The sequence below is a fragment of the Sminthopsis crassicaudata genome, chromosome 2 (assembly GCF_048593235.1).
Source record: "Sminthopsis crassicaudata isolate SCR6 chromosome 2, ASM4859323v1, whole genome shotgun sequence".
NCBI lineage: Eukaryota > Metazoa > Chordata > Mammalia > Dasyuromorphia > Dasyuridae > Sminthopsis > Sminthopsis crassicaudata.
In genome coordinates this window covers 430,115,878-430,139,201 of record NC_133618.1, presented here as the reverse complement: position 1 = coordinate 430,139,201, position 23,324 = coordinate 430,115,878, and the positions used below count along the sequence as shown (strand labels likewise).

Below are 23,324 nucleotides of genomic sequence, written 5' to 3'. Positions count from 1 at the left end.
CTCACTGGACTCAGAAATTTTAGAAGCAAGTTGTCTTTATAAGAGCTCAGTATGTAAAGATTTAGGAAATCCATTTCTCTTTTGGAGTGCTTGCAGCCTCTGCTTTAATGAAAGGCTGTAGGTCCATCTTTTATAGTAGTGATGATCCCAGAGTCTCATGAGTCTAAGCTCTAGGGTATTTCCACCATAAATCTTGTTTTTTAGGGAGCTTAACATTTTTTTTTTCTCAGCATGCAACTCAGCACAATAGGGTCTAGCAAAAGAGTCCTCCCAAGCCCTCCCACAAGAATACAAACTACTTACTAAGTCCAAAAGCATCATAAGAGATAGGCAATAAAATAAGATAAGACAGGGTGGGAACTCACTGGAGTCTGGGGCTATAGGTGAAACGTGGGTTATTGTCACATATGGTGCATATGTTTTATTCAATTCATTTAGACAAACACTTTTAAAATGTCTATGTCTAGGATACTATATAAGCATATTAAGCACTAAAACCTTTGGAGAAGAGGAAGCTGAAGTTATATGTCTCTCCTAAAGTCATAAATAGATATTAAAAATTAATACGTAGTCTCCCAACATAAGACTCTTATCTCTATATCCCACAATCAATTAACATTGACTAAAGACCTGATATGTTCAGAAAACTGTGCAAGGTTTCAAGTATTGAACTAATTTTAACAAATTAAATATTTAATTTGTATCTACTATAAACATGTTAGGGAGAAGCTGGGGGAAGTTAATTGGGGAAGGGAGATACCCAGTTTAGAAAATTCCTTTGCAAAGTTAGAGTATGTAGCACTTCTCCCTCCTCCTTATCATCATTACTATCATTTATATGGTCATTTAAGGTTTGTGGAGTGATTTATGTAGGTTCTTATTTGATTTTCACAATAACTTTGCAATGTCAAAGTCCTTATTATTATCACCATTACATAGATAAGGTAGTTGAGACTGAGTAAAGTTAAGTGACTCGGCCAGGGTCACTTTGCAACTAAATGTATGAGATAAAATTAGAACTTGTATCTTTTTAACTTCAAGTCTAGTAGTCTATTCAAAGGAGGGGGGAGAAGAGGGGAAAGGAGAAGGAAGGATAGGGACAGAGAGAGAAAAAGGAAAAGGGAGAAAAAGAAGAGTTAGAGCTTCATTAGTAGATCATACTTTTAAGTGAATTAATTCATCCCTCTAGATTAGGTAAAACTCTAAATGGGAGGGAACATGGCACAAGGGAAAGGTCATTGGGTCCTACTATGACCCTGTCAATCTTAGAAAGCATTAGAGACCCCCTGAGCATACTCAATTAATAGCCAGCATGAAAACTTTTAATAGAATTGTAAACTCAGATAAAACTTTTTTTTTCAGTATCCCTTCTCTATGAATCCCTGCTTTTGTATCTTGTTCTTCACACACCGGGAATTCTTTTAGTAGAAAACCAGAGAAGCACAGAAGAAACTCCTAACCTTTATATTTTAAAGCCTTTTATAATCTGGTCCCAAATTACATACCCAGGTTTGTCTCCAACTATTTCCCTTCATGTTTTCTATGTTTCAGCTAACCTGAATTGCTTTCTGTTCCCCAGTCTTGTTAGCCATATTCCTTCTCAACATCTTTATTCATCATATGTTCTATGTTTCCAATAGACTCCCTGTTATCTCTGTCTATTGAAATCCTTCCCTTCTTTTAAATATCAAAAATATTTCTATTTCTATTGTCTCCATCCAGTCTTCCCTGTCTTCTCTTCTCTTTTTCCTTTTTCTCAAGTTAACCTGAATTCCTTTTCCCTTCAATTTCTTATAACACTTTTCCTTGATCTTTCTGTTGCCCTGCTTATTTCTACTGTCACACTTTTTTTAATAAAATACATGCTGGATCCTCATGTTAAATTAGAGCAGAACTTCTTAGACTAGAATTCTTGATATATTCTTTATATATCACACAATTGATACACTGCACACAATTTTGATACGTGTATATCATTATGATTGGGACAGTTACATAGCACAGTGGATAAAAAGGCCAGGCTTGGAATCAGGAAAACCTGAATATGTCCTCAGATACTTACTGGCTTTGTGATCCTGGGTAACTCACTTAACCCTGTTTGCCCAAGTTTCCTCATCTGTAAAATGAACTAAAGAAGGAAATTCAAACCACTCCAGTATCTTTACCACAAAAACTTCAAATGGGGTGACAAAGAATGGGACATGACTAAAAGGACTGAACAGTAACAATATGTCAATATATTTGGTTTCCTTCAGAAACCTGTGTGTTTGGATTTGCCTATGTATTTAAACACATTATTCTGAAAAGTCCATAGGCTTTCTCCTAACATAATTACTTGCATATTAGAAGTAGGTTGCAAAAGACACAGACTTGTAATTTTATTACTATGAAAAATTCCAGTGAGGAAACTGCCTCTACTAAAACTGCTCTTCAATTTATCATCTTTGAGAGCTGCCTAGGACCTTGAAAGGTGCAGTAATTTGCCTAGGGTTAGACAACTACTGTGTCACCATGGTCAAGCCTCCCTAACCTTGAGTTTAGCTCTCTATTCATTATATAATAGTTTGGCACACAGTTGTCATTTAATAAATGTTGAATTGAATGGATTCCATGATAACCTCTCTAATACTTGAAGACAAATATCACATCCTCCCAAAATATTCTCTTTCCTGGGCTAAGTTCCTAGTTCCCTCAATAAATTTTTATAATACATAGTTTCCTTTCCTCTCTTTCCCCTTGATACCCTTGATATTCTAGTATTCCTCTGGGGATGGTAAGTGAGTTCTGTTTGCAGTTGTTTAAAACTTATTTTCTGGGAGCAACTAACTAGAGAGGTGGGTTCTGGTGCCATAATTATAGATTATCCTCTTGAATTCTCATGATGAGCCTAGGGGATGACTATGTCACAGATCACAAGTTGAGCACTAGAAAAGTTGTTTAGGAATCACAGAGCTAAACTAACTCAATTTACAGCTGAGGAAATTGAAGGGCTGAGAGACATGAAGTGACAACTGGAATACCTAAGGTGGTATTTGAACTCAAGACTTGGTAACACAAGTTTCTGTTCACAGATGTGAATATTGAGGTTTAGAATGGTGAAGTGAGGTCCCAAATTCTAGGTAAAAGTAACTGAATCAGGATTGAAATCTAGATAGCATACATTTTTCTTCTATGTTCTCATAGATCATGCATACTCTGTTCTATTAGATCATGGTTTATCCAGACTGAGTAGATAGTTTCAGAAGCTCTCCAGCTCCTATTTTCTTAGATAGATCATGGTCCATCCTAAGAGTAACAGGAAACTTCAGGAGCTGTCCAGTTCTGTGGGAATCTGGACTATTTGTTTTATTTATCTGGACTATTTGTTCTTTGCTGGTCCCACATTGGAAACATTTTCAGCCTGCTAGAGATTAGGCTCCCTTGGCAATACTTTACAGAACTCAGGGTCATCTCCATGCTATAATATCTGTGGAGGTGGGGTAGCAGATTGACTTTATTTATCTGATTGCAATAATAAATTATTTATGTATGCTCAATCTTGGTAATTTGCTGTGTACACAGCATTTCTGTTGGCTCATAACTTTGAAAAAATACCAGAGGCTGTTACTATTAGGGTTCATTATAATTTTATTAAGGCTATTATTAAGGCTCTACATTTCGCACTTCTGTCATTTAGCCATTTCAAGTTAAATTTTTATGGGAATACCAAAAAATATAGGCTACATATCTTGTCTCCTTAAATTCAGTTTCTCTAGTATAAAAAAACTAGAAAATTGAGTCTACTATTTAGACAGGTCTCCTTTCAATAGCTATCACTAGAGTAGGGCACAGGGGCTCTGGCTCTAAATTTAGAAGACATCACTTGAAGTTCTTCAATAGCATAGAGAAAAACATTAGTATCCAGGGTGCAATAAGAATTAGTTGAAATAGGAAACTAATTACTGGTCATTACTTGCTGTCTTTACTCAACACCTCCCAGCAGTGGTCTCATTAACAGCAACCTTGAATTGGTGTCCTGAAGTGACTGGGGGTGTTTTGTTAAGCTCATGGTTTTATCAATAAATTAAAAAAAAACCTGCAAGTTTGTGGACATCAGGTTAACCCCTCTTGACTGCTAGGGATGAAGTTGTAGGTAAGATAGCAGCTCAGTAGACCTCCTCGGCAATGAATGTTACTTTTACTGCAGTTTTGGGGGTATAACTCAACCATCAGAATGGATTTTTTTTTGTTTTTGGCCATTGTTCAGTCTGGTAATAGAGATGGGCCTTGTTGAGACTCGTTGAGAATCAGTTTTCTCATTCATAAAATTTGGTGACTGAATGACATATGAAAATATGGACCTTTACAGTTGTCGATTTATGATCCTAGGATTTCCTAAGCATCAATTTCATGCAGAGAGGATCATCACCATAATTCTGACCCCAGAAGGTGAATTTTTGAGCAACAGCAATTCATGAAATATTCTAGGAGTATAAGGGATAATTTGGAATGACTGAAGTTTTCCTAGAGAGAAACACCCATACCTTTGTAGTGATGGATCTCTGATATATTAAAGAATCAATGGGAATGTTGTGAGGCAATATGGCATAAAGGGCCAGGCTCTGAAGCTCAGAGAAAGCATTAGAGACTCTAATGAAAAAATCAATATAAAATTTTGGGCGATTCAAGACAATTTGACTTGGGATGGAAAATGCCATCCGCATCTAGAGAGAGAACTATGGACATAGAATATGGATTGAAGCACACTATTTTCACTTTTTTTGTTTGTTTTTTCTTTCTTATGGTTTTCTCCCTTTTAGTCTGATTTTTCTTGCACAATATGACAAATATGGAAATATGTTTAAAAGACTTGCACAAACAATTGTATAGATATATTTACATATATTGGATTTAACATATTCTAAAGTGTATAACATAGGGAGGGGATGGGGAAAAGGAAGGAAACATTTGGAACACAAGGTTATGCAAGGATTAATATTGAAAAATTATCCGTGCATATATTTTGAAAAAAAAAACTTTAACAAAAAATAAAATGATGAATTTTTGAAAGAAAATAAAATAAAAAGCTATAATTAAAAATTAAAAAACAAAAAAGGCTTGAACTCTTAATCTATATCATATTGCTTGCTATCTTGAGAAAGGAGATAAGGGATGGGAGAGAAAAATTTGGAACGCCTTACAAAATTTAATCTTACAAAAACCTTATAAAATTAATGTTGAAAACTATGTTTATATGTATTTTAGAAAATAAAATACTATTGAGAAAAAATAAAAATGAGGAATCTAATGCACTGGAGTGCTGAGTTTGGAAAAAAGAAGGATCTGAGCTCAAAACTTGCCTGGCTGTGTGATCCTGGCCAAATCATTTATCTTCCATTATTCTCAGTTTCTTCATTGGCAAAATAGGGATTAAAAACAGCACCTCCCTCACCTCATAGGGTTATTGTGAGGATCAACAAGACAAAATATGGAAATCACTATGTATATACTATGTAATAATAGTGATCCTTTATATAGATCTTTAAGGTATGTGAAACATTTTACATGTATTATTTCACTTATTCTTCTTAACGGCCCTATGAGGCCAACATTATATGGAAACATTATGATTGTCCCCATGTTATAGATGAGGGATCTGAAATTAAGAGTGGTTAAAATGACTCCAAGGTCCCAAAGCTGCTAGATTTCTGAATCGGGATTAAAAGTCAGGTCCTCCTGATTCGAAGAATGTATATTTATGCCACTTTGCCTCTCAACATTTCCATTGATTCCTCAGTATTTCAAAGATCAAGTGCTACAAAGGTAATTCTCTGTAGGAAAACTTCAATTATTCCATGCCATTCCTTAAGCTCCTAGAAGATTTCATGAATTGCTGTGGCTCAGAAGTTCACCCTCTGGGTGAGTAAGCATTGTAATGATGACCCTCTATGTATTAAACTGATGTTTATGAAATTCTAGGATCACAAATCTATAGCTGGAAGTGTCCTTCGAGAATATGTAGTCCAGTCACCAAATTTTACAAGTGAGAAAATGGAGACCTAGGTAGCAGAAATACTCACATGATAAGCAGAGGTACAATTTGAATCCAGTTCTCTGATCCCACAGACAGGTCTCTTTTCACTCAAGTAGCACATAGGATCAGCCACTATGTCTACATATGAAGCCTCTAACCACTTGTTAGGATCTTCCAGGGCTTGTGCTTCATAAGTATAACCTTTCAGGACTCAAGATCATCTTTACTCCAAGACAGGAGCTTGAGGGAGTACTTAAGTCTAGCAAAATTATAATTCTATGCTTGTCAAAATTGTTGCTTGACATTTTTGTCATGATTGTCTTTAGTCTACTGACAAAATTCCATTTTCAGAATGTATAGTTTAAACTTTAAGGTGATCTTATCTTATCCTTTGAGAGATTAATTTCCTTCTAAAAATAATCCCTAAAGCCTTTTTAACTTGTAAATTGGCAAATGTTATTTCAAACAATACATATGGTGTTCAGAGCCCTGCATAGGAGCTAAAAATGTGAGTTCAAATCCTAGCTTTACCATTCAGTTCTCCTATTTATGCTTCCATTTCTTTCTCTGAAAATTAAAAGAAAGATGGATATTTTCTTAGTTTGTCTTCCTTTACCATTCTCTAAGAACTTCTAGATTTGTGAAATAGTAAAAAATAAATGGAAGTAACTGAGAGAGAGCATATCAAAGACTAAATTGAATTGACAAACATATAAATTAGTCTCTATAAGTCCTGTCTTTTTCATTCACTAAATTCATAAATGTTCCAAATACTTACTGTGTTGTTACTTTTATAAATGCCATTTTTATGTTTTGCACTGGACAATAAAAGATAACTAAGGGAATTTGGGAAAGAGGATGATTAGGACAGGGAAAAATAGTGCAATATAGTAAAGAGAGGGTTGGATTTGAAATTAGAATATTTGGGTTCCTAGGATTAAAGATTTAGAGATTTAGACCATTAAAAGCTGACAATATACTGGCCATCATCATGCTCTCTCTCAATCTCTTCACCCTTCCCTAACCTGTAATTATGGGTCTAGACCCAATTATCTATCTTGAATAGGTGAACTTGTGACCTATCTTGCTCAAAATCAGGCTTTCTCCTCCTCACTCACATTATCCTGCTTTTCCCCACCCCCTTTTAAGCTTATATGTTGTCTTCTTTTAAGAGACAATAAATTTCTGGCTTATAATGATATTTAAAGCGGTTAAACAATTACATGATCACAAAAGTAGCAAGTGGAAGAGCCAAAAGTGTCAGCCTCTTTCTACTATAACACTCTCTCTTCCTAGCTACATTCTCTCTTATCCCTAAGAGAAGAATCATCCCTGTTGTTAAAAGGACAAAAGTGAAATGACTTTTCCTAAAGAACTGGAAGAAATATTGTGGTTTTTCTGGCAATATTAAAGTGGAGTAAAATTTTTCTTCAGAGATGTAAATGTGTTGAAAACTGCTAATGGGATCCTTCTAATAAAGTACTTACAGAATAAGTAGGTGGCATAGTAAATAAAATACCAGGTCTATAAAAATAACTCAGACTTCCTGAATACAAATCAAGCCTCAGACATTAGATTATGACTTTGGACAAATCACTTTTCCCTGTTTGTCTCAGTTTCCTCATTTCTAAAATTAGCTGGAGAAGGAAATGGCAAATGACTTCATTATGTCAAGAAAACCACAAATGCCCTCACAAAGTATTGGATTGGACTGAAACAATTGAATAACAAATAAAATATTCCTTCAATGCTAATTATTGAATTAAAAAATATTAGGCACCTATTATATGTTTAAATCTATGGTAGGTGCTAGCGAACAAAGAAAAAAAAGGGACCACAGCCTCTCCCTCCGAGGAATTTATTTTCTTCTAGGCAGCAGTGGTAGTGGTAAGAGCCTAAGATGTACAAACCATACTGAAAGAGATTACAGTTTTGAACTTAGTGAGAAACTATATATGTGCTGACTAAGCACCAACAGCTAAATGCAGTAAGATCTAACTCCAGAGAGCTGACCAATGCAGGATAAGTTCTGTCGGCTATGACTACCCATAGAAAACTAATGATAGGGGGCGGAGCCAAGATGGCGGAGAAGAAACACACGACTCAGTGAACGTCCTCACTCCCTCGCAACCAGTTAGATAAATTAAGTCTCAGAATTAGCTCAGGACTGACAGATACCACAAGGACTGGAAGCACGACTTACCAGCTGAAGAGAATCTGGAGTTTCAACAGGAAAGGTCAGTTCTCAGGGGAGGAATAAGAAAGACCAGTGGTGGGGTAGGGGCACACTGCACCCATTGCGCTGGGAAGGGCTCTGGGATCAGAGAAGCCACTGAGGTAAAGGAATCTGGCACAGGCTGTTAGCTCTTCTCTGCTAATTATTTAGCAGTTCAGAAGAGAAAGCCAAAATATTTTAAAACTCAAATTAGATTTTCCTTGATCCTGGGGGTGACTCAGCAGACTCGGCACCAGGGGGTGTGGCCTCAGCTACCACCTGAGAATAGTTAAGAGATTGACAAGTGGGTGGATACGGCCCAAGGCAACACACACTGCCTAGCTTAGCTGGAGGGAGTGGAACTCATCTCCAGGAAGTCCCAGAGAAGCGGAACCTTTGAACTAGGGACCGCGGTTTCTGGCAGACACTTCCAGTTTGAGCGCAGGGACTTTTCACGTCACCTGCTGCAGACATCCACTCCCCACCCGGACACATAGGCTGGGCTTCGTGCTGTCTTCACTATTCTACGCCCTCGAAGCACAGTAGTGCTAATCACCTCTGAGGCACTTCCAGGGAGGGGGTGGGGAACTCTCTCCCAGAGCCCTATCTTAGCTCAGGCGCAGGAGCCGCTGCATCCATCCAGTCTGGGAGGAAGCTGGTAAAGAAGTAAATAAATAATTTCCTACCCCAGGGACAGACCCCAAAACATTTTTTTAAATATGAGCAAAAAAGCTAGAAAAACTATAGATTCCTTCTATACAGAGAAAGAGCGGGTATCCAACCCCGAGGAAGTTGACAGCAGAGAATCAGCAGATAACAACCTAAAGGGGAACGATTCCTGCCCCCCATCACATAACTCTCTCCTAGAAGAAGCTCTTAAAAAATTGAGGGAGATCAAAGAAAAATGGGGAAAGGAAAGGGAAGGTATGATAGAGAATAACAATGTCCTGAAATTGGAGTTGGAAAAAATAAAGAATTCACAGGAGATGCAGGGAAACAAAATTAGTGAATTAGAAAAGGTTAAAAAAACACAGGAAAGTAGGATTTCTGAATTGGAAAAGATAAAAAAGTCTCAAGAAAATAGAATTTCTGAATTGGAAAAAGAAAATAATTCTCAAAAAAAAAATTAGGGAAATGGAAAAAAATTCAATAGAGCAAAATAATTCATTTAAAAACGAAATTGGGCATTTACAAAAAGAACTAAAAACTGTGAAAGAAGAAAATAACTCCTTAAAAGTCAGGATGGAACAAATAGAAATGAATGATTCACAGAGAACCCAAGAATCAGTCAAACAAAACAAAAAAAAATGAGAAGCTGGAGAACAACGTCAAATACTTACTGGGAAAATCTATAGACCTGGAAAATAGATCTAGGAGAGATAATCTGCGGATTATTGGACTTCCAGAAAACTATGACCAAAAAAAGAGCCTAGATTCTATTTTACAGGAAATTATCAAAGAGAACTGTCCAGAGATAATAGAAACAGAAGGGAAAGTAGATGTGGAAAGAATTCATCGAACTCCTTCTGAAATAGACCCTAAAAAAAGAACACCACGGAATATTGTGGCTAAGCTGCAGAATTACCACACAAAGGAGAAAATCCTGCAAGCAGCTAGAAAAAAACAATTTAAATACCAAGGTGCCACAATAAGGGTCACCCAAGATCTGGCTGCCTCCACATTAAAAGATAGAAGGGCCTGGAAGTGATATTCCGTAAGGCAAAAGATCAAGGACTGCAACCAAGAATGAACTACCCAGCTAAGTTTAGCATCTTTTTCCATGGAAGAAGATGGTCATTCAATGAAACAGAGGAATTCTATATGTTTCTAAGAAAAAAACAAGACTTAAACAAAAAATTTGATCTACATCCACAAGACTGAAGAGAAACAGAAAAAGGTACACAGAACCCTTGAGAACTGTAACTCTGTTGTGGGTATATAAAAAATACTCAAGGATAATTTGATTTTACTGATATAAAAGAAAAAAAGGGGGGTGTAGTAAAGGGAAGGAGGTCGGTTCAGAAAAAGGGGAAGGAGTGATAAAAAGAGGGAAACTACATCCCAGGAAGAGACATAGAAAATACACCATATCTGAGGGAACTTAGTGAGGGGGAGAATCATTGTGTGAATCTTACTCTCATCAGAAGAGGCTCAAAGAGTAAATAATTAACATATTTGTTTTTCAGAGAATTTTCTCTCACCTCATTAAAAGGGGGGAGAGGAAAAGGGAAAAGGAAAAGGAGAATAAGTGAAGAGACTTGGAGGGAGGGGGGAGGGATCCTAAAAAAAAAAAAAAAAAAAGAGGGAGGGTTGCGCGTCACAAGGGGGGTCTGTAAATTAAATATCGGGGAGGGGGATCAGGGGGGTCAAGGGAAAAAAGCATAATCTGGGGACAATACGATGGCAGGAAATACAGAATTAGTAATTCTAACTGTAAATGTAAATGGAATGAACGATCCCATCAAACGGAGACGGATAGCAGATTGGATCAAAAAGCAGAACCCTACAATATGTTGCCTACAGGAAACACACTTAAAGCAGGGAGATACATACAGAGTAAAGGTAAAGGGTTGGAACAGAGCCTATTATGCTTCAGGTAAAGCCAAAAAAGCAGGGGTAGCTATCCTTATCTCAGATCAAGCAAAAGCAGAAGTAGATCTTGTTAAAAAAGATAAGGAAGGAAACTATATCCTGCTGAAAGGTAGCATAAATAATGAAGCCATATCAATACTAAACATATATGCACCAAGTGGTATAGCATCTAACTTTCTAAAGGAAAAGTTAAGAGTACTGCAAGAAGAAATAGACAGTAAAACTATAATAGTGGGAGATCTCAACCTTGCACTCTCAGATTTAGACAAATCAAACCACAAAACAAACAAGAAAGAAATTAAAAAAGTAAATAGAACATTAGAAAAACTAGGTATGATAGACCTTTGGAGAAAACTGAATGGCAATAGGAAGGAATATACTTTCTTCTCAGCAGTTCATGGATCCTATACAAAAATTGACCATATATTAGGACATAAAGATCTCAAAATTAAATGTAGGAAGGCAGAAATAATAAATGCCTTCTTCTCAGATCACAATGCAATAAAAGCTACATTCAGTAAAAAGTTAGGGGTAAATAGACCAAAAAGTAATTGGAAACTGAATAATCTCATCTTAAAGAATGACTGGGTGAAAGAGCAAATTATAGAAACAATTAACAATTTCACCCAAGATAATGATAATGATGAGACATCATATCAAAATCTTTGGGATGCAGCTAAAGCAGTAATAAGGGGAAATTTTATATCTTTAGAGGCTTATTTGAAGAAAATTGAGAAAGAGAAGATTAACGAATTGGGCTTACAACTTAAAAGGCTAGAAAAAGACCAAATTATAAACCCCCAACCAAAAATTAAACTCGAAATACAAAAATTAAAAGGAGAAATCAATAAAATTGAAAGTAAAAAAACTATTGAATTAATAAATAAAACCAAGAGTTGGTTTTATGAAAAAGCCAATAAAATAGATAAACCTTTGGTAAATTTGATCAAAAAAAAAGAAAGAGGAAAATCAAATTGATAGTCTTACAAATGAAAAGGGGGATCTTTCCACCAATGAAGAGGAAATTAGAGAAATAATAAGGAGTTACTTTGCCCAACTTTATGCCAATAAATTTGATAACTTAAGTGAAATGGATGACTTCCTCCAAAAATATAGGCTCCCTAGATTAACAGAGGAGGAGATAAATTGCTTAAATAGTCCCATTTCAGAAAAAGAAATAGAACAAGCTATTAATCAACTCCCCAGGAAAAAATCCCCAGGGCCAGATGGATTCACATGTGAATTCTACCAAACATTTAAAGAACAATTAGCCCCAATGTTATATAAAGTATTTGAAAAAATAGGGGATGAAGGAGTCCTACCAAATTCCTTTTATGACACAGACATGGTACTGATACCTAAACCTGGTAGATCGAAAACTGAGAAAGAAAATTATAGACCAATCTCCTTAATGAATATTGATGCTAAAATCTTAAATAAGATATTAGCAAAAAGACTCCAGAAAATCATCTCCAAGATAATACACTATGATCAAGTAGGATTTATTCCAGGAATGCAGGGCTGGTTTAATATTAGGAAAACTATTAATATAATTGACCATATTAATAATCAAATTAATAAGAACCATATGATCATCTCAATACATGCAGAAAAAGCATTTGACAAAATCCAACATCCATTCCTACTAAAAACTCTTGAGAGTATAGGAATAAATGGATTATTCCTTAGAATAATCAGGAGTATATATTTAAGACCGTCAGTAAGCATAATATGCAATAGAAATAAACTGCAACCTTTCCCAGTAAGATCAGGAGTGAAACAAGGTTGCCCACTATCACCATTACTATTCAATATAGTACTAGAAACGCTAGCCTCGGCAATAAGAGCCGAGAAAGAGATTCAAGGAATTAGAGTAGGAAATGAGGAAATTAAACTATCACTTTTTGCAGATGACATGATGGTATACTTAGAGAACCCCAAAGACTCTGCTAAAAAGCTACTAGAAATAATTCAAAATTTCAGCAAAGTGGCAGGATACAAAATAAATCCACACAAATCCTCGGCATTTTTATATATCACTAACAAAATGCAACAGCAAGAGATAAAGAGAAATTCCATTCCAAACAAATGTTGAGAGTATAAAATATTTGGGAATCCATCTACCAAAGAAAAGTCAGGAATTATATGAGAAAAATTACAAAACACTTGCCACAAAAATAAAATCAGATTTAAATAATTGGAAAGACATTCAGTGCTCTTGGATAGGCCGAGCGAATATAATAAAGATGACAATACTCCCCAAACTAATCTATTTATTTAGTGCTATACCAATCAGACTCCCAAGAAACTATTTTAATGACCTAGAAAAAATAACAACAAAATTCATATGGAAGAATAAAAGGTCGAGAATTGCAAGGGAAATAATGAAAAAAAACTCAGAGGAAGGTGGTCTAAGTGTACCTGATCTAAAGCTATATTATATAGCAGCAGTCACCAAAACCATTTGGTATTGGCTAAGAAATAGACCGGTAGATCAGTGGAACAGATTAGATACAAAGGACAAAAAAGGGTACATCTATAGCAATCTAATCTTTGACAAACCCAAAGATTCCAACATTAGGGATAAAAATTCATTATTCGGAAAAAACTGTTAGGAAAACTGGAAATTAGTATGGCAGAAATTAGATATGGATCCACACTTAACACCATATACCAAGATAAGATCAAAATGGGTCCATGATTTAGGCATAAAGAGGGAGATAATAAATAGATTAGAGGAACAGAGGATAATCTACCTCTCAGACTTGTGGAGGAGGAAGGAATTTATGACCAGAGGAGAACTAGAGATCATTATTGATCACAAAATAGAAGATTTTGATTACATCAAACTAAAAAGTTTCTGTACAAATAATACTAATGCAAACAAGATTAGAAGGGAAGTAACAAATTGGGAAAATATTTTTAAAAACAAAGGTTCTGACAAAGGTCTCATTTCCAAAATATATAGAGAACTGACCATAATTTATAAGAAACCGAACCATTCTCCAATTGATAAATGGTCAAAGGATATGAACAGACAATTCTCAGAGGAAGAAATTGAAACTATATCCACTCACATGAAAGAGTGTTCCAAATCACTACTGATCAGAGAAATGCAAATTAAGACCACTCTGAGATACCACTACACACCTGTCAGATTGGCTAAGATGACAGGAACAAATAATGACAAATGTTGGAGGGGATGTGGGGAAATTGGGACACTAATACATTGCTGGTGGAGTTGTGAAAGAATCCAGCCATTCTGGAGAGCAATCTGGAATTATGCCCAAAAAGTTATCAAACTGTGCATACCCTTTGACCCAGCAGCGCTACTACTGGGATTATATCCCAAAGAAATACTAAAGAGCGGAAAGAAACATATATGTGCCAAAATGTTTGTGGCAGCTCTTTTTGTTGTAGCTAGAAACTGGAAGATGAATGGATGTCCATCAGTTGGAGAATGGTTGGGTAAATTGTGGTATATGAAGGTTATGGAATATTATTGCTCGGTAAGAAATGACCAGCAGGAGGAATATAGAGAGGCCTGGAGAGACTTAAATCAACTGATGCTGAGTGAAATGAGCAGAACCAGAAGATCACTGTACACTTCAACAACAATACTGTATGAGGATGTATTCTGATGGAAGTGGAAATCTTCAACATAAAGAAGATCCAACTCACTTCCAGTTGATCAATGATGGACAGAGGTAGCTACACCCAGAGAAGAAACACTGGGAGGGGAATGTAAATTGTTAGCACTAATATCTGTCTGCCCAGGTTACATGTACCTGCGGATTCTAATGTTTATTGTGCAACAAGAAAATGATATTCACACACATGTATTGTACCTAGACTATATTGTAACACATGTAAAATGTATGGTATTGCCTGTCGTCGGGGGGAGGGAATAGAGGGAGGGGGGGTAATTTGGAAAAATGAATACAAGGGATAATATTATAAAATATATATATATATATAATAAAAAAATTAAAAAAAAAAAGAAAACTAATGATAAATGGAGACTCATGATATATATTAATGGAAGAAATAACTATACCAAAAAGACCCTGAACCCTTGTTAAGTATAAGTGATCAACAAAAGACTTTTGAGGCATACTGAAATACAAAGAAGATTGAGGGATTTAGAATGAAAAATGACTTTAGAGATTATTTATCAGAGATTTGTAACATTTTTTAAATTATAGAAACTTTTTGCAATGTGGTAACAGTAAGAAATAATAATAATAAACACATCTAGCAATTATACAGTGCTTAAAAGAACAAAGTGATAAATATGGAAATATTTTATAAGATCACACATGTATAACCTGTAAAGATTGCTTACCATCTCAGGGAGGGAGCAGGGGAAGGAAAGGATAGATTTTGGAACTCAAAACTTTAAAAATGTTTAAAAATATTTAATGTGTAATTGAGGTGAAATAAAATATTAGTTGCATTTGAAAAATACTTTCCATGTTTGTTCTCATTTGAGCCTTACAGGACTCCTATAAAATTGGTGCCATTTATTAATTTCCATTTTGTAGATGAAACTGTGACTGAGAGTGATTTGCCCACTGTCCCACAGCTAGAATGTATCTGAAGAAGTAGTTGAACTCTGGTCTTTCACTCAGTTCTCAGACATTTACTAGATGTGACCCTAGACAAATCATTTAACCTTGTTTGTCTCAGTTTCCTCATCTATAAAATGAGTTGGAGAAGGAATTGGCAAACTACTACAATACCTTTGTTAAAAAAATTCCAAATGGGGTCACAGAGTTAGATGGGACAGGGCCTCTGGATCCTTCTTAGAATAACATTTTTAAATATATAAGATAAAATGCCAATTATATATATATATATATTAATATATAGTTACCAAAATGTAAAAAAAAAAAAAAGTTCACTGGCTCCAATATAGGAAACCACAGATTCTGTCTAGTCTGATAGCTTCATTTCATAGAAGAGGAAATAGGAAAGTCTGAAGTATAAAGTGATTTGTCTGTACAAATAATAAAAAGTAGAAGTGATATTTGAGCTGAGGTCCCTAGACTCAAGATCCAGTATTGTAGGTTTTAGATAAAGAAAAATTTTGGAACAATCAATGGTGTGGAAGAAAAGAATGGGTTTCCTTGGAAAGGCTTATGGGAGGTCTTCAGACAAATGTTTGATCAACCCATGTCAAGAAAGTCATAGAGAAGTTCCTTTGTAAGTTAGGGTTTGTAATAGGGTTTGTAGTGGCTACAAACTGGAAAATGAATAGATGCCCATCAATTGAAGAATGGTTGGGTAAATTATGGTATATGAATGTTATGAAATATTATGGTTCTGTAAGAAATGACCAGCCTGTGATCATAACATTGGATCTGGAAAGGATCTTAGAGGTTATTTAATACCTAGCTTTTTAAACTGTGATTTACAACCCCTTATGGGGTGTCATAATTAAATGCAAGGTTCACAAAATTATGATTTATTATGAGTAAATGTTTGATTTGTATATCTATTTTATATATTTATATACCCTAGGTTCATGTAAAACTTTGTGGGGTTAAAAAGGGAACTGAAATTTGTGGAGGAGGAATTTGTGACCAAAGGAGAACCAGAGATCATTATTGATCCCAAAATAGAAAATTTTGATTACATCAAATTAAAAAGCTTTTGCACAAATAAAACTAATGCAAACAAGATTAGAAGGGAAGTAACAAATTGGGAAAATATTTTTACAGTTAAAGGTTCTGATAAAGGCCTCATTTCCAAAATATATAGAGAACTGACTCTAATTTATAAGAAATCAAGCCATTCTCCAATTGATAAATGGTCAAAGGATATGAATAGACAATTTTCAGATGATGAAATTGAAACTATTTCCACTCATATGAAAGAGTATTCCAAATCACTATTGATCAGAGAAATGTAAATTAAGACAACTCTGAGATACCACTACACTCCTGTCAGATTGACTAAAATGACAGGAACAAATGTTGGAGGGGATGTAGGAAAATTGGGACACCGACACATTGTTGGTAGCGTTGTGAAAGAATCCAACCATTCTGGAGAGCAATCTGGAATTATGCCCAAAAAGTTATCAAACTGTGCAGTACTACTACTGGGCTTATATCCCAAAGAAATATTAAAGAAGGGAAAGGGACCTGTAAGTGCCAAAATGTTTGTGGCAGCCATTTTTGTAGTGGCTACAAACTGGAAAATGAGTAGATACCCATCAATTGAAGAATGGTTGGGTAAATTATGGTATATGAATGTTATGAAATATTATGGTTTGTAAGAAATGACCAGCAGGATAAATACAGAGAGGATTGGCGAGACTTACATGAACTGATGCTGAGTGAAATGAGCAGAACCAGGAGATCATTATACACTTCAACAATGATACTGTATGAAGATGTATTCTGATGGAAGTGGATATCTTCAACAAAAGAGAAAATCTAATTCAGTTCCAGTTGATCAGTGATGGACAGAATCAGCTACACCCAGAGAATAAACACTGGGAAATGAGTGTAAACTGTTTGTACTTTTGTCTTTCTTCCCAGGTTATTCTGAATCCAATTCTTCCTGTGCAACAAGAAATTTGGTTCTGCCCACATATATTGTAACTAGGATATACTATAACACATTTAACATGCATTGAACTGTCTGTCATCTAGGGGAGGGGGTGGAGGGAAGGAGGGGGAAATTGAGAACAGAAGTGAGTACAAGGGATAGTGTTGTAAAAAATTACCCATGCATATGTACTGTCAAAAAATTTATGATTATAAAATTAATAAAAACTTTTTTAAAAGGGATCTGAGTAGAAAATGTTTAAGAAGCCCTGATAATACAAAGTCCTCATTTTATGGATGAGGAAACTGTGACCCAGAGAAAAGTCATTTATTTGTCCAAAGGGATTAAGAACCAGAATTTTAATCCAGGTCCTCTGCCTTCATATGTACTATTCTTTATATTGAATCATCCTTTTCGAGATTCTGGGATTCTCATTTTTTAAGAGCTAGGATTACAACCACATTCAGTATGCACATATTGTATGCAAAGAGTGTTGCTTTAAGAAAATAGAGAGATACATGGTCCCTAGAGAGAATAATTACACCTGCAACTGAGAGTAATTATGAGGATAAAATGAAATTGTTTTCCAAATTTATTTTATCTAAAGAAACAAAATAAGAAAAACAGAAAAACAGAAAAGGAAAAAAACAAATGAAATAAAACAAAAGAGAATGTTGTTATGTGCACAGTAGAACATCAAAGAGGATTCAGAATATATAATGAATACCAGTTCAAGAAAGTATATATATGAATATAATTTCTTCTACATATCTAGTGTCAATATTTTCTTCAATTCCTTGTAAATTGTTCTTTTCTTCTCTACTTCATATCTTTTTTACTTTAACCTTTTTCTCCCTTTCATCCCCTCCTACCATATATACACACACACACACACATATACATACCCCCACACATAGACACACACATATCTTTCCTATCCCTGCTGACCTTTTGTTTTAATTCTGCTCCTAACTTGCCTTGCTATTACTTAACCTTCCCCCACCCATGGATCCCTACCTTGTAATACTCCCTCACCCTTTGCTTCCTTGTCTGCTTATCCCTCCCCCTTATTTCTTTATAGATTTTGGAGGGTGCTATAGCCTTAATAGTATATATGTAGTATTGCCTATTTAACCCATTTTCAATTGTAAGTAGTTTTCAGAACCACAAGTTCTCCTCCCCCCCCTCTAATGCCTCTGTATCTATTTTTACTCTGAACTTCATTTGTATGGAATACGTAATTATTTTTATCTTAAATCTGGCTCACTCTGTCTTTTGATCTGTCACATTGTTGATGCCAATCTTAAACATATGCTATAAATTTCCCATGTTAGAAAAAAAAAGCAAGTACTTTGAAATTGATCTTTGATTCAGGAGTGAAACAAGGTTGCCCACTATGACCATTACTATTCAATATTGTATTAGAAATGCTAGCCTCGGCAATAAGAGTCGAGAAAGAGATTAAAGGAATAAGAGTAGGTAATGAGGAAATCAAACTATCACTCTTTGCAGATGATATGATGGTATACTTAGAAAACCCCAGAGATTCTAATAAAAAGTTATTAGAAATAATTCACAACTTTAGCAAAGTTGCTGGATACAAAATAAATCCACATAAATCCTCAGCATTTTTATACATCACCAACAAAATGCAACAGCAAGAGATACAAAGAGAAATTCCATTCCAAACAAATGCTGAGAGCATAAAATATTTGGGAATCCATCTACCAAAGAAAAGTCAGGAATTATATGAGCAAAATTACAAAACACTTGCCACAAAAATAAAGTCTGATTTAAGTAATTGGAAAGACATTCAGTGCTCTTGGATAGGCCGAGTGAATATAATAAAGATGACAATACTCCCCAAACTAATCTATTTATTTAGTGCTATACCAATCAGACTCCCAAGAAACTATTTTAATGACCTAGAAAAAATAACAACCAAATTCATATGGAAGAATAAAAGGTCGAGAATTTCAATGGAATTAATGAAAAAAAAGTCAGATGAAGGTGGTCTAGATGTACCTGATCTAAAGCTATATTATATAGCAGCAGTCACCAAAACCATTTGGTATTGACTAAGAAATAAACCAGTTGATCAGTGGAACAGATTAGGTACAAAGGGAAAAAAAAGGTACAACTATAGCAATCTAGTGTTTGACAAACCCAAAGATATCAACATTTGGGATAAAAATTCATTATTTGAAAAAAAAAACTGTTGGGAAAACTGGAAATTAATATGGCAGAAATTAGATATGGATCCATATACCAAGATAAGATCAAAATGGGTCCATGACTTAGGCATAAAGAATGAGATAATAAATAGATTAGAGGAACAGAGGATAGTCTACCTCTCAGACTTGTGGAGGAGGAAGGAGTTTGTGTCCAAGGGAGAACTAGAGACCATTATTGATCACAAAATAGAAGATTTTGATTACATCAAACTAAAAAGTTTCTGTACAAACAATACTAATGCAAACAAGATTAAAAGGGAAGTAACAAATTGGGAAAATATTTTTACAGTTAAAGGTTCTGATAAAGGTCTCATTTCCAAAATAGAGAACTGGCCCTAATTTATAAGAAATCAAACCATTCTCCACTTGATAAATGGTCAAAGGATATGAACAAACAATTCTCAGATGATGAAATTGAAACTATATCCACTCATATGAAAGAGTGTTCCAAACCACTACTGATCAGAGAAATGCAAATTAAGACAACTCTGAGATACCACTACACACCTGTCAGATTGGCTAAAATGACAGGAACAAATAATGATGAATGTTGGAGGGGACGTGGGAAAACTGGGACACTAATACATTGTTGGTGGAGTTGTGAAAGAATCCAACCATTCTGGAGAGCAATATGGAATTATGCCCCAAAAGTTATCAAAATGTGCATACCTTTTGATGCAGCAGTGCTACTATTGGGCTTATATCCCAAAGAAATACTAAAGAGGGGAAAGGGACCTGTATGTGCCAAAATGTTTGTGGCAGCTCTTTTTGTAGTGGCTAGAAATTGGAAGATGAATGGATGTCCATCAATTGGAGAATGGTTGGGTAAATTATGGTATATGAAGGTTATGGAATATTATTGCTTCTATAAGAAATGACCAGCCGGATGAATTGAGAAAAGTTTGGAGAGACTTACATGAACTGACGCTGAGTGAAATGAGCAGAACCAGAAGATCACTATACACTTCAACAACAATACTATATGAAGATATATTCTGATGGAAGTGGATATCTTCAACATAAAGAAGATCCAACTCACTTCCAGCCGATCAATGATGGACAGAAACAACTATACCCAGAGAAGGAACACTGGGAATTGAATGTAAACTGTTAGCATTACTCTCTATCTACCCAGGTTACTTACACCTTCACAACCCAATACTTAACGTGCAACAAGAAAATTGGATTTACACACATATATTATATCTAGGTTATACTGTAACACATGTAAAATGTATGAGATTGCCTGTCATCTAGGGGAGGGAGTAGGAGGAGGGAGGGGAAAATTTGGAAAAATGAATACAAGGGATAATGTTATTTAAAAATTACTCATGCAAAAAAAAAAAAAAGAAATTGAACTTTGATATTGGCTCTTCTATGTTAAATTTCTATTAAGTTTGGGTTTGGTTAAAAGAAAGTCCTGAAAATCTGCAAATTCATTGAATAATCATTTTTCTCATTCAATATCATAGATAATTTTCCTGAATATGATATTTTTGACTGGAGGCCTAGTTCTTAGATTGTGGGTAGCTATGATTCCAGGATATGCAGTCTTTTTTTGTAATTGCTGATAAGTCCTATACAGTTCTAATTGTAGCTCCAGAATATTTGAATTTTTTTTCTTGTTTCTTGCAAAATGTTCTCTTTGATCTAGGGGTTTCAAAATTTGGCAGCAATGTTCCCATGTAATTTCCACAAATAATCTCACTGAGATGGGGAAAGGTTGCTTTTTTCTATTTCTAGTTTCTGTTCATGTTCTATCATTACAGGACAATTTTCTTTGATTATTTCTTTCATTATAATGTGAAAGTCCTTTTCTTGATCACAACTTTCAGACAATTCAATTATTCTTACATTTTCTCTTCTTAATTTGTTCTCCAAATCTGTAATTTTTCTTATGTTTCACATTCTCTTCTATTTTTTGATTCTTTATAATCTGTTTTGTAATTTTGTAATTATTTTCATCTGTGAGATTCTGTATCTCCTTTTCTAGTTGGTTAACTTTTTTTTCACAATTTTCTTGTTTTTCTTGGATAGTTTTTATTTTTATTCTATTTTTTTTTAGTTTTTCCTCAATATCTCTCATTTTGTTTTTAAATCCTTTTTTGAGTTCTTCTATAAATTCTCTCTGGGCAGGGAGCCACTTCACATTACTCTTTGAGATAACAGCTTTTTTTAATTTCAGTGTCCTCCTCTGAAGAGGAACTCCAAAGGAACAGAGAACTTCCCTGTTCCCATATGTTTCTATATTCTTCTTTGTCAATTGATTTTTTTTTTTTTTAATTAGCAGTATTAGTGTAAGCATCTCTAATCCTGGAATGGGGGGAGTGGAATCTCTAGCTTCACTTTAGCTGTTCCCTTTGGCCAGGAACCCCAAATCAAGAGCTCCATCCTCCAGCTAGTGCTTACATTCTGCAGTATCCTAGCATTCTTGCCTCTGCACTCATCGGTGTGCTGGCACCTTCTCACACAGGGATGTGTTCTGCAGCACAGCTGGACCTGGCCCCAACGTTCCCTCAATCTTCCTGTACTCTGACCCAGATTTCACAAGCAATCCAGGAAGTGAAAGTCTCTATGGTTCTTGCTGAGGCTCTAGCCCCAGGGCTCCCCACTTGTTGTTTCTGTGGAGCAAGCCTAGAGGCATTTGCACTGTCCGTGGGTCAATTCCAGCCCCAAGTCTTTCTGCAAATCTTCTTGCATTGTCTTTGGAGAATCCCGTTTTACTTCAAGTCTTCTTGATTTTTCACAAGTCTATGTTTGCTCTGAGGTGTAAATTTGTTCTATTTATGGGGGAAATTGGGAGAGTTTGAAATTTACCAACCTAATTTGCCATCTTCCCAGAATCCTCCCCAAAATGAAATATTTTTAAAACATTTGGAAACCTTAAAGTCTAACTGTACAAATTCTTAATTTTGTTATAAGGGCCTGATTTACTTTTGTCAGTAGGAACAGAGAGGAGAAAATGGCTGTGAAAAATGGAATCAACAGGCTAATTGATAGGCTATGTGAATAGGACAGAGAAGAATTGAAGATAACTAAGTTTGTGAATGTGGAAATCTGGGCAAGCAGAGGGTCACAGATAGAAATAGTGGTAGGAAGGAAAAGCAAGCTTCCTCATCTGTTAATGAATTGGGTGGAAAATATGCACCCATCTGCAGTGCGGGTCAACAATTTATTTTTGCAGAGAATTGTTACAACTCCCCCAAACGCAGGGTCTAATTTCAGATAGAAGCACAGACTTAGAGGCAATCTGCTTTAATTAGTCCAAAGGAAAAACCAGTTACAGCTCCCCTTAAATGGTATTGTTAACTTTCTGAAGGGCACAGAATTTATGGGACTGAGTGATGGTGAGAAAACAGCCTGATGACAGAATAAACAACAACAGAATGGATAGAGCAATGTAAAGGACTGCCATCTTCATGGGAGTCTGCCAGACCACTCACTGACTGCATCTGTCTTGTGCTCACAGGGTACTTTGTATGAACCTCTCTAAATGCAATAGCTAGGAAATGTTGCAAGCCTGTAGCTCTCCGGAAGGGAGCTATTTCTCCTCTTCTTGATTAGACTATAAACTGTAGGAAGGTAAGGCCTTTAGGAAGACAAGGTTCATGTCTTCTGTAAATTTTTTATCTTCCCCTGTACTTAGCCAACAATAAGTACAGGTTGGCAAATGCATGGAGTGAATTTGGGATGTCCTGAAAACAGAGAGAGAATC

At 35.4% G+C, this 23,324-nt stretch overlaps 1 protein-coding gene across 7 annotated transcripts in view; it reads right to left on the bottom strand.

Moving 5' to 3' along the window:
- Window positions 1–23,324, bottom strand: part of JAKMIP2 (janus kinase and microtubule interacting protein 2) — a 237,338-nt gene that overhangs the window by 132,284 nt on the left and 81,730 nt on the right. Inside the window, exon 2 of one of the 7 annotated variants that reach the window (XM_074292115.1) lies at window positions 17,146–17,241. The exons of the other annotated variants lie outside the window; for them this stretch is intronic. The gene's annotated coding sequence lies outside the window, so the exon portion shown is untranslated. The remainder of the gene's footprint in view (window positions 1–17,145; window positions 17,242–23,324) is intronic. 7 annotated transcript variants of the gene reach the window in all.